General features: G+C 40.5%; 1 long non-coding RNA gene across 1 annotated transcript in view; it reads right to left on the bottom strand.

The window, feature by feature from the left end:
- The window catches only part of LOC146785696 (uncharacterized), a 31,640-nt gene extending 24,378 nt beyond the window's left edge, over positions 1-7,262 (bottom strand). Inside the window, exons 1-6 of the long non-coding RNA XR_014970764.1 lie at positions 7,109-7,262; positions 5,741-5,893; positions 4,370-4,523; positions 2,997-3,118; positions 1,627-1,779; positions 259-411 (exon numbers count right to left, since the gene is read on the bottom strand). This is a non-coding gene — a long non-coding RNA (uncharacterized LOC146785696). The remainder of the gene's footprint in view (positions 1-258; positions 412-1,626; positions 1,780-2,996; positions 3,119-4,369; positions 4,524-5,740; positions 5,894-7,108) is intronic.
- Positions 7,263-12,590: the final 5,328 nt, after the last annotated feature.

Raw genomic sequence — 12,590 nt, 5'->3', positions numbered from 1 at the left:
GAGGTAGTACATTTCAGCCTCAAAGGCAGCAATTTGCTCGAATGGAACATTGCTAGTTCCAGGATCTAAAGCAGGCTTTAGTAACGTTGGAGACAGCCGGGCTTTTATGAATTATTATGACCAACACAATGTGATCCATATTACTTTCAGCTTGACAGAAATTCTATTCAGGCACAGTCTCCCACTACAAGCTAGTGAGGACATGCTGATGCTGTGAACTTTTTAATGCCTAAAGGAATGATTGGGAGTTTTACTTACCATATAAATTGGTAAAATGATGCCGTATGCCGGAAGACTTCCTTTTTTTTTTTCCTTCAGTCTCGGCAATTCAGAGAAACTGTTGTGAAACACTGCCACCGGTGGTCATTCAGTATAATCAGCAGATGGAAAAGTCCACTGTTGGCACATTTTCTATAAGCAATACAAAAAAATCTTGATTTTTATAATGGGTAAACAGATCAATACTATGGAGTCTTTTATTGTGTAAATCAACAGCTCATTAGAAAATCAAATCTCAATTTTAGCTTTTTATCCTCGCATACTTCTCTGCATCCCTTGCCTCATTTGCTAAAACTCTCTAAACAACTGTAGCGCGTACATTAGGACATAGATCAATAGATGTTTTTGCCAGCCGAGTGGCAGTGAACCATTCTCACTTCTTTTGTTTTAGGATATGGTACACCAGTAGCAATTAAGCCAGCTGATAAGTTGAGAGTAAGGGTTATGCCACAGTTCATGGGAATAATAAAAACTATGAATAGCATAATGACCATCTCCATTTTAGCCAATTCCCACCACTTCAGAAATGGTGAAGATGACTTATCCTCAAACGTACGTTGATACAAAACGACAAGTCTCAAAAACTTTCCTAATTTCTTTCATCTTAGTTTTCAGTTGGACATCCTGTCCACCCTGCTACTCATTTAGTTACCAACATCAATGTATCCTACTGCTTGTTAGCCAACAGAGTGGCCCTCATGTCCGACAACATCTTGCTTTAGCTTTATGATGTCAGCTTGCTAGGCAACAGAGTGGCCCTCATGTCAGACAACATCTGATTAGCTTTATGATGTCAGCGCACCACTGGACCAATTGTCCTTGTGGCAGCTGACCACACAGGAGGATGACATCAGAAGTTATGCAGTAGGTTACTATCTGTATTCATGACTACAAGGCAAGTAGGAGGGGGAATGGTAAAGGACTCTGAACCACTCAAAGCACTGGGGCCTTTTTGAAAGTCGGATGGAGATACATAAACAGATTATCCTTAACAATCCATCTTGAGTATCAGAGTCCAACATACGGAGTGCAGGAGAAGAGGTGAAATGAGCTTCCTTCCGTGAGAATGTAACACGCTCGTTCTGAAATGAGGTAGTACATTTCAGCCTCAAAGGCAGCAATTTGCTCGAATGGAACATTGCTAGTTCCAGGATCTAAAGCAGGCTTTAGTAACGTTGGAGACAGCCGGGCTTTTATGAATTATTATGACCAACACAATGTGATCCATATTACTTTCAGCTTGACAGAAATTCTATTCAGGCACAGTCTCCCACTACAAGCTAGTGAGGACATGCTGATGCTGTGAACTTTTTAATGCCTAAAGGAATGATTGGGAGTTTTACTTACCATATAAATTGGTAAAATGATGCCGTATGCCGGAAGACTTCCTTTTTTTTTTTCCTTCAGTCTCGGCAATTCAGAGAAACTGTTGTGAAACACTGCCACCGGTGGTCATTCAGTATAATCAGCAGATGGAAAAGTCCACTGTTGGCACATTTTCTATAAGCGATACAAAAAAATCTTGATTTTTATAAAGGGTAAACAGATCAATACTATGGAGTCTTTTATTGTGTAAATCAACAGCTCATTAGAAAATCAAATCTCAATTTTAGCTTTTTATCCTCGCATACTTCTCTGCATCCCTTGCCTCATTTGCTAAAACTCTCTAAACAACTGTAGCGCGTACATTAGGACATAGATCAATAGATGTTTTTGCCAGCCAAGTGGCAGTGAACCATTCTCACTTCTTTTGTTTTAGGATATGGTACACCAGTAGCAATTAAGCCAGCTGATAAGTTGAGAGTAAGGGTTATGCCACAGTTCATGGGAATAATAAAAACTATGAATAGCATAATGACCATCTCCATTTTAGCCAATTCCCACCACTTCAGAAATGGTGAAGATGACTCTTATCCTCAAACGTACGTTGATACAAAACGAGAAGTCTCAAAAACTTTCCTAATTTCTTTCATCTTAGTTTTCAGTTGGACATCCTGTCCACCCTGCTACTCATTTAGTTACCAACATCAATGTATCCGACTGCTTGTTAGCCAACAGAGTGGCCCTCATGTCCGACAACATCTTGCTTTAGCTTTATGATGTCAGCTTGCTAGGCAACAGAGTGGCCCTCATGTCAGACAACATCTGATTAGCTTTATGATGTCAGCGCACCACTGGACCAATTGTCCTTGTGGCAGCTGACCACACAGGAGGATGAGATCAGAAGTTATGCAGTAGGTTACTATCTGTATTCATGACTACAAGGCAAGTAGGAGGGGGAATGGTAAAGGACTCTGAACCACTCAAAGCACTGGGGCCTTTTTGAAAGTCGGATGGCGATACATAAACAGATTATCCTTAACAATCCATCTTGAGTATCAGAGTCCAACATAGGGAGTGCAGGAGAAGAGGTGAAATGAGCTTCCTTCCGTGAGAATGTAACACGCTCGTTCTGAAATGAGGTAGTACATTTCAGCCTCAAAGGCAGCAATTTGCTCGAATGGAACATTGCTAGTTCCAGGATCTAAAGCAGGCTTTAGTAGCGTTGGAGACAGCCGGGCTTTTATGAATTATTATGACCAACACAATGTGATCCATATTACTTTCAGCTTGACAGAAATTCTATTCAGGCACAGTCTCCCACTACAAGCTAGTGAGGACATGCTGATGCTGTGAACTTTTTAATGCCTAAAGGAATGATTGGGAGTTTTACTTACCATATAAATTGGTAAAATGATGCCGTATGCCGGAAGACTTCAATTTTTTTTTTTTCTTCAGTCTCGGCAATTCAGAGAAACTCGGTTGTGAAACACTGCCACCGGTGGTCATTCAGTATAATCTGCAGATGGAAAAGTCCACTGTTAGCACATTTTCTATAAGCGATACAAAAAAATCTTGATTTTTATAAAGGGTAAACAGATCAATACTATGGAGTCTTTTATTGTGTAAATCAACAGCTCATTAGAAAATCAAATCTCAATTTTAGCTTTTTATCCTCGCATACTTCTCTGCATCCCTTGCCTCATTTGCTAAAACTCTCTAAACAACTGTAGCGCGTACATTATGACATAGATCAATAGATGTTTTTGCCAGCCAAGTGGCAGTGAACCATTCTCACTTCTTTTGTTTTAGGATATGGTACACCAGTAGCAATTAAGCCAGCTGATAAGTTGAGAGTAAGGGTTATGCCACAGTTCATGGGAATAATAAAAACTATGAATAGCATAACGACCATCTCCATTTTAGCCAATTCCCACCACTTCAGAAATGGTGAAGATGACTCTTATCCTCAAACGTACGTTGATACAAAACGAGAAGTCTCAAAAACTTTCCTAATTTCTTTCATCTTAGTTTTCAGTTGGACATCCTGTCCACCCTGCTACTCATTTAGTTACCAACATCAATGTATCCTACTGCTTGTTAGCCAACAGAGTGGCCCTCATGTCCGACAACATCTTGCTTTAGCTTTATGATGTCAGCTTGCTAGGCAACAGAGTGGCCCTCATGTCAGACAACATCTGATTAGCTTTATGATGTCAGCGCACCACTGGACCAATTGTCCTTGTGGCAGCTGACCACACAGGAGGATGACATCAGAAGTTATGCAGTAGGTTACTATCTGTATTCATGACTACAAGGCAAGTAGGAGGGGGAATGGTAAAGGACTCTGAACCACTCAAAGCACTGGGGCCTTTTTGAAAGTCGGATGGAGATACATAAACAGATTATCCTTAACAATCCATCTTGAGTATCAGAGTCCAACATAGGGAGTGCAGGAGAAGAGGTGAAATGAGCTTCCTTCCGTGAGAATGTAACACGCTCGTTCTGAAATGAGGTAGTACATTTCAGCCTCAAAGGCAGCAATTTGCTCGAATGGAACATTGCTAGTTCCAGGATCTAAAGCAGGCTTTAGTAGCGTTGGAGACAGCCGGGCTTTTATGAATTATTATGACCAACACAATGTGATCCATATTACTTTCAGCTTGACAGAAATTCTATTCAGGCACAGTCTCCCACTACAAGCTAGTGAGGACATGCTGATGCTGTGAATTTTTTAATGCCTAAAGGAATGATTGGGAGTTTTACTTACCATATAAATTGGTAAAATGATGCCGTATGCCGGAAGACTTCAATTTTTTTTTTTCCTTCAGTCTCGGCAATTCAGAGAAACTGTTGTGAAACACTGCCACCGGTGGTCATTCAGTATAATCAGCAGATGGAAAAGTCCACTGTTGGCACATTTTCTATAAGCAATACAAAAAAATCTTGATTTTTATAAAGGGTAAACAGATCAATACTATGGAGTCTTTTATTGTGTAAATCAACAGCTCATTAGAAAATCAAATCTCAATTTTAGCTTTTTATCCTCGCATACTTCTCTGCATCCCTTGCCTCATTTGCTAAAACTCTCTAAACAACTGTAGCGCGTACATTAGGACATAGATCAATAGATGTTTTTGCCAGCCAAGTGGCAGTGAACCATTCTCACTTCTTTTGTTTTAGGATATGGTACACCAGTAGCAATTAAGCCAGCTGATAAGTTGAGAGTAAGGGTTATGCCACAGTTCATGGGAATAATAAAAACTATGAATAGCATAATGACCATCTCCATTTTAGCCAATTCCCACCACTTCAGAAATGGTGAAGATGACTCTTATCCTCAAACGTACGTTGATACAAAATGACAAGTCTCAAAAACTTTCCTAATTTCTTTCATCTTAGTTTTCAGTTGGACATCCTGTCCACCCTGCTACTCATTTAGTTACCAACATCAATGTATCCTACTGCTTGTTAGCCAACAGAGTGGCCCTCATGTCCGACAACATCTTGCTTTAGCTTTATGATGTCAGCTTGCTAGGCAACAGAGTGGCCCTCATGTCAGACAACATCTGATTAGCTTTATGATGTCAGCGCACCACTGGACCAATTGTCCTTGTGGCAGCTGACCACACAGGAGGATGAGATCAGAAGTTATGCAGTAGGTTACTATCTGTATTCATGACTACAAGGCAAGTAGGAGGGGGAATGGTAAAGGACTCTGAACCACTCAAAGCACTGGGGCCTTTTTGAAAGTCGGATGGAGATACATAAACAGATTATCCTTAACAATCCATCTTGAGTATCAGAGTCCAACATAGGGAGTGCAGGAGAAGAGGTGAAATGAGCTTCCTTCCGTGAGAATGTAACACGCTCGTTCTGAAATGAGGTAGTACATTTCAGCCTCAAAGGCAGCAATTTGCTCGAATGGAACATTGCTAGTTCCAGGATCTAAAGCAGGCTTTAGTAACGTTGGAGACAGCCGGGCTTTTATGAATTATTATGACCAACACAATGTGATCCATATTACTTTCAGCTTGACAGAAATTCTATTCAGGCACAGTCTCCCACTACAAGCTAGTGAGGACATGCTGATGCTGTGAACTTTTTAATGCCTAAAGGAATGATTGGGAGTTTTACTTACCATATAAATTGGTAAAATGATGCCGTATGCCGGAAGACTTCCTTTTTTTTTTTCCTTCAGTCTCGGCAATTCAGAGAAACTGTTGTGAAACACTGCCACCGGTGGTCATTCAGTATAATCAGCAGATGGAAAAGTCCACTGTTGGCACATTTTCTATAAGCAATACAAAAAAATCTTGATTTTTATAATGGGTAAACAGATCAATACTATGGAGTCTTTTATTGTGTAAATCAACAGCTCATTAGAAAATCAAATCTCAATTTTAGCTTTTTATCCTCGCATACTTCTCTGCATCCCTTGCCTCATTTGCTAAAACTCTCTAAACAACTGTAGCGCGTACATTAGGACATAGATCAATAGATGTTTTTGCCAGCCGAGTGGCAGTGAACCATTCTCACTTCTTTTGTTTTAGGATATGGTACACCAGTAGCAATTAAGCCAGCTGATAAGTTGAGAGTAAGGGTTATGCCACAGTTCATGGGAATAATAAAAACTATGAATAGCATAATGACCATCTCCATTTTAGCCAATTCCCACCACTTCAGAAATGGTGAAGATGACTTATCCTCAAACGTACGTTGATACAAAACGACAAGTCTCAAAAACTTTCCTAATTTCTTTCATCTTAGTTTTCAGTTGGACATCCTGTCCACCCTGCTACTCATTTAGTTACCAACATCAATGTATCCTACTGCTTGTTAGCCAACAGAGTGGCCCTCATGTCCGACAACATCTTGCTTTAGCTTTATGATGTCAGCTTGCTAGGCAACAGAGTGGCCCTCATGTCAGACAACATCTGATTAGCTTTATGATGTCAGCGCACCACTGGACCAATTGTCCTTGTGGCAGCTGACCACACAGGAGGATGACATCAGAAGTTATGCAGTAGGTTACTATCTGTATTCATGACTACAAGGCAAGTAGGAGGGGGAATGGTAAAGGACTCTGAACCACTCAAAGCACTGGGGCCTTTTTGAAAGTCGGATGGCGATACATAAACAGATTATCCTTAACAATCCATCTTGAGTATCAGAGTCCAACATAGGGAGTGCAGGAGAAGAGGTGAAATGAGCTTCCTTCCGTGAGAATGTAACACGCTCGTTCTGAAATGAGGTAGTACATTTCAGCCTCAAAGGCAGCAATTTGCTCGAATGGAACATTGCTAGTTCCAGGATCTAAAGCAGGCTTTAGTAGCGTTGGAGACAGCCGGGCTTTTATGAATTATTATGACCAACACAATGTGATCCATATTACTTTCAGCTTGACAGAAATTCTATTCAGGCACAGTCTCCCACTACAAGCTAGTGAGGACATGCTGATGCTGTGAATTTTTTAATGCCTAAAGGAATGATTGGGAGTTTTACTTACCATATAAATTGGTAAAATGATGCCGTATGCCGGAAGACTTCAATTTTTTTTTTTCCTTCAGTCTCGGCAATTCAGAGAAACTGTTGTGAAACACTGCCACCGGTGGTCATTCAGTATAATCAGCAGATGGAAAAGTCCACTGTTGGCACATTTTCTATAAGCAATACAAAAAAATCTTGATTTTTATAAAGGGTAAACAGATCAATACTATGGAGTCTTTTATTGTGTAAATCAACAGCTCATTAGAAAATCAAATCTCAATTTTAGCTTTTTATCCTCGCATACTTCTCTGCATCCCTTGCCTCATTTGCTAAAACTCTCTAAACAACTGTAGCGCGTACATTAGGACATAGATCAATAGATGTTTTTGCCAGCCAAGTGGCAGTGAACCATTCTCACTTCTTTTGTTTTAGGATATGGTACACCAGTAGCAATTAAGCCAGCTGATAAGTTGAGAGTAAGGGTTATGCCACAGTTCATGGGAATAATAAAAACTATGAATAGCATAATGACCATCTCCATTTTAGCCAATTCCCACCACTTCAGAAATGGTGAAGATGACTCTTATCCTCAAACGTACGTTGATACAAAATGACAAGTCTCAAAAACTTTCCTAATTTCTTTCATCTTAGTTTTCAGTTGGACATCCTGTCCACCCTGCTACTCATTTAGTTACCAACATCAATGTATCCTACTGCTTGTTAGCCAACAGAGTGGCCCTCATGTCCGACAACATCTTGCTTTAGCTTTATGATGTCAGCTTGCTAGGCAACAGAGTGGCCCTCATGTCAGACAACATCTGATTAGCTTTATGATGTCAGCGCACCACTGGACCAATTGTCCTTGTGGCAGCTGACCACACAGGAGGATGAGATCAGAAGTTATGCAGTAGGTTACTATCTGTATTCATGACTACAAGGCAAGTAGGAGGGGGAATGGTAAAGGACTCTGAACCACTCAAAGCACTGGGGCCTTTTTGAAAGTCGGATGGAGATACATAAACAGATTATCCTTAACAATCCATCTTGAGTATCAGAGTCCAACATAGGGAGTGCAGGAGAAGAGGTGAAATGAGCTTCCTTCCGTGAGAATGTAACACGCTCGTTCTGAAATGAGGTAGTACATTTCAGCCTCAAAGGCAGCAATTTGCTCGAATGGAACATTGCTAGTTCCAGGATCTAAAGCAGGCTTTAGTAACGTTGGAGACAGCCGGGCTTTTATGAATTATTATGACCAACACAATGTGATCCATATTACTTTCAGCTTGACAGAAATTCTATTCAGGCACAGTCTCCCACTACAAGCTAGTGAGGACATGCTGATGCTGTGAACTTTTTAATGCCTAAAGGAATGATTGGGAGTTTTACTTACCATATAAATTGGTAAAATGATGCCGTATGCCGGAAGACTTCCTTTTTTTTTTTCCTTCAGTCTCGGCAATTCAGAGAAACTGTTGTGAAACACTGCCACCGGTGGTCATTCAGTATAATCAGCAGATGGAAAAGTCCACTGTTGGCACATTTTCTATAAGCAATACAAAAAAATCTTGATTTTTATAATGGGTAAACAGATCAATACTATGGAGTCTTTTATTGTGTAAATCAACAGCTCATTAGAAAATCAAATCTCAATTTTAGCTTTTTATCCTCGCATACTTCTCTGCATCCCTTGCCTCATTTGCTAAAACTCTCTAAACAACTGTAGCGCGTACATTAGGACATAGATCAATAGATGTTTTTGCCAGCCGAGTGGCAGTGAACCATTCTCACTTCTTTTGTTTTAGGATATGGTACACCAGTAGCAATTAAGCCAGCTGATAAGTTGAGAGTAAGGGTTATGCCACAGTTCATGGGAATAATAAAAACTATGAATAGCATAATGACCATCTCCATTTTAGCCAATTCCCACCACTTCAGAAATGGTGAAGATGACTTATCCTCAAACGTACGTTGATACAAAACGACAAGTCTCAAAAACTTTCCTAATTTCTTTCATCTTAGTTTTCAGTTGGACATCCTGTCCACCCTGCTACTCATTTAGTTACCAACATCAATGTATCCTACTGCTTGTTAGCCAACAGAGTGGCCCTCATGTCCGACAACATCTTGCTTTAGCTTTATGATGTCAGCTTGCTAGGCAACAGAGTGGCCCTCATGTCAGACAACATCTGATTAGCTTTATGATGTCAGCGCACCACTGGACCAATTGTCCTTGTGGCAGCTGACCACACAGGAGGATGACATCAGAAGTTATGCAGTAGGTTACTATCTGTATTCATGACTACAAGGCAAGTAGGAGGGGGAATGGTAAAGGACTCTGAACCACTCAAAGCACTGGGGCCTTTTTGAAAGTCGGATGGAGATACATAAACAGATTATCCTTAACAATCCATCTTGAGTATCAGAGTCCAACATACGGAGTGCAGGAGAAGAGGTGAAATGAGCTTCCTTCCGTGAGAATGTAACACGCTCGTTCTGAAATGAGGTAGTACATTTCAGCCTCAAAGGCAGCAATTTGCTCGAATGGAACATTGCTAGTTCCAGGATCTAAAGCAGGCTTTAGTAACGTTGGAGACAGCCGGGCTTTTATGAATTATTATGACCAACACAATGTGATCCATATTACTTTCAGCTTGACAGAAATTCTATTCAGGCACAGTCTCCCACTACAAGCTAGTGAGGACATGCTGATGCTGTGAACTTTTTAATGCCTAAAGGAATGATTGGGAGTTTTACTTACCATATAAATTGGTAAAATGATGCCGTATGCCGGAAGACTTCCTTTTTTTTTTTCCTTCAGTCTCGGCAATTCAGAGAAACTGTTGTGAAACACTGCCACCGGTGGTCATTCAGTATAATCAGCAGATGGAAAAGTCCACTGTTGGCACATTTTCTATAAGCGATACAAAAAAATCTTGATTTTTATAAAGGGTAAACAGATCAATACTATGGAGTCTTTTATTGTGTAAATCAACAGCTCATTAGAAAATCAAATCTCAATTTTAGCTTTTTATCCTCGCATACTTCTCTGCATCCCTTGCCTCATTTGCTAAAACTCTCTAAACAACTGTAGCGCGTACATTAGGACATAGATCAATAGATGTTTTTGCCAGCCAAGTGGCAGTGAACCATTCTCACTTCTTTTGTTTTAGGATATGGTACACCAGTAGCAATTAAGCCAGCTGATAAGTTGAGAGTAAGGGTTATGCCACAGTTCATGGGAATAATAAAAACTATGAATAGCATAATGACCATCTCCATTTTAGCCAATTCCCACCACTTCAGAAATGGTGAAGATGACTCTTATCCTCAAACGTACGTTGATACAAAACGAGAAGTCTCAAAAACTTTCCTAATTTCTTTCATCTTAGTTTTCAGTTGGACATCCTGTCCACCCTGCTACTCATTTAGTTACCAACATCAATGTATCCGACTGCTTGTTAGCCAACAGAGTGGCCCTCATGTCCGACAACATCTTGCTTTAGCTTTATGATGTCAGCTTGCTAGGCAACAGAGTGGCCCTCATGTCAGACAACATCTGATTAGCTTTATGATGTCAGCGCACCACTGGACCAATTGTCCTTGTGGCAGCTGACCACACAGGAGGATGAGATCAGAAGTTATGCAGTAGGTTACTATCTGTATTCATGACTACAAGGCAAGTAGGAGGGGGAATGGTAAAGGACTCTGAACCACTCAAAGCACTGGGGCCTTTTTGAAAGTCGGATGGCGATACATAAACAGATTATCCTTAACAATCCATCTTGAGTATCAGAGTCCAACATAGGGAGTGCAGGAGAAGAGGTGAAATGAGCTTCCTTCCGTGAGAATGTAACACGCTCGTTCTGAAATGAGGTAGTACATTTCAGCCTCAAAGGCAGCAATTTGCTCGAATGGAACATTGCTAGTTCCAGGATCTAAAGCAGGCTTTAGTAGCGTTGGAGACAGCCGGGCTTTTATGAATTATTATGACCAACACAATGTGATCCATATTACTTTCAGCTTGACAGAAATTCTATTCAGGCACAGTCTCCCACTACAAGCTAGTGAGGACATGCTGATGCTGTGAACTTTTTAATGCCTAAAGGAATGATTGGGAGTTTTACTTACCATATAAATTGGTAAAATGATGCCGTATGCCGGAAGACTTCAATTTTTTTTTTTTCTTCAGTCTCGGCAATTCAGAGAAACTCGGTTGTGAAACACTGCCACCGGTGGTCATTCAGTATAATCTGCAGATGGAAAAGTCCACTGTTAGCACATTTTCTATAAGCGATACAAAAAAATCTTGATTTTTATAAAGGGTAAACAGATCAATACTATGGAGTCTTTTATTGTGTAAATCAACAGCTCATTAGAAAATCAAATCTCAATTTTAGCTTTTTATCCTCGCATACTTCTCTGCATCCCTTGCCTCATTTGCTAAAACTCTCTAAACAACTGTAGCGCGTACATTATGACATAGATCAATAGATGTTTTTGCCAGCCAAGTGGCAGTGAACCATTCTCACTTCTTTTGTTTTAGGATATGGTACACCAGTAGCAATTAAGCCAGCTGATAAGTTGAGAGTAAGGGTTATGCCACAGTTCATGGGAATAATAAAAACTATGAATAGCATAACGACCATCTCCATTTTAGCCAATTCCCACCACTTCAGAAATGGTGAAGATGACTCTTATCCTCAAACGTACGTTGATACAAAACGAGAAGTCTCAAAAACTTTCCTAATTTCTTTCATCTTAGTTTTCAGTTGGACATCCTGTCCACCCTGCTACTCATTTAGTTACCAACATCAATGTATCCTACTGCTTGTTAGCCAACAGAGTGGCCCTCATGTCCGACAACATCTTGCTTTAGCTTTATGATGTCAGCTTGCTAGGCAACAGAGTGGCCCTCATGTCAGACAACATCTGATTAGCTTTATGATGTCAGCGCACCACTGGACCAATTGTCCTTGTGGCAGCTGACCACACAGGAGGATGACATCAGAAGTTATGCAGTAGGTTACTATCTGTATTCATGACTACAAGGCAAGTAGGAGGGGGAATGGTAAAGGACTCTGAACCACTCAAAGCACTGGGGCCTTTTTGAAAGTCGGATGGAGATACATAAACAGATTATCCTTAACAATCCATCTTGAGTATCAGAGTCCAACATAGGGAGTGCAGGAGAAGAGGTGAAATGAGCTTCCTTCCGTGAGAATGTAACACGCTCGTTCTGAAATGAGGTAGTACATTTCAGCCTCAAAGGCAGCAATTTGCTCGAATGGAACATTGCTAGTTCCAGGATCTAAAGCAGGCTTTAGTAGCGTTGGAGACAGCCGGGCTTTTATGAATTATTATGACCAACACAATGTGATCCATATTACTTTCAGCTTGACAGAAATTCTATTCAGGCACAGTCTCCCACTACAAGCTAGTGAGGACATGCTGATGCTGTGAATTTTTTAATGCCTAAAGGAATGATTGGGAGTTTTACTTAC

Source organism: Triturus cristatus, chromosome 11 (assembly GCF_964204655.1).
Source record: "Triturus cristatus chromosome 11, aTriCri1.1, whole genome shotgun sequence".
Taxonomy (NCBI): Eukaryota; Metazoa; Chordata; class Amphibia; order Caudata; family Salamandridae; genus Triturus; species Triturus cristatus.
The sequence above is the reverse complement of the archived record's forward strand: the minus strand, read 5'-3'. Positions and strand labels throughout refer to the sequence as shown.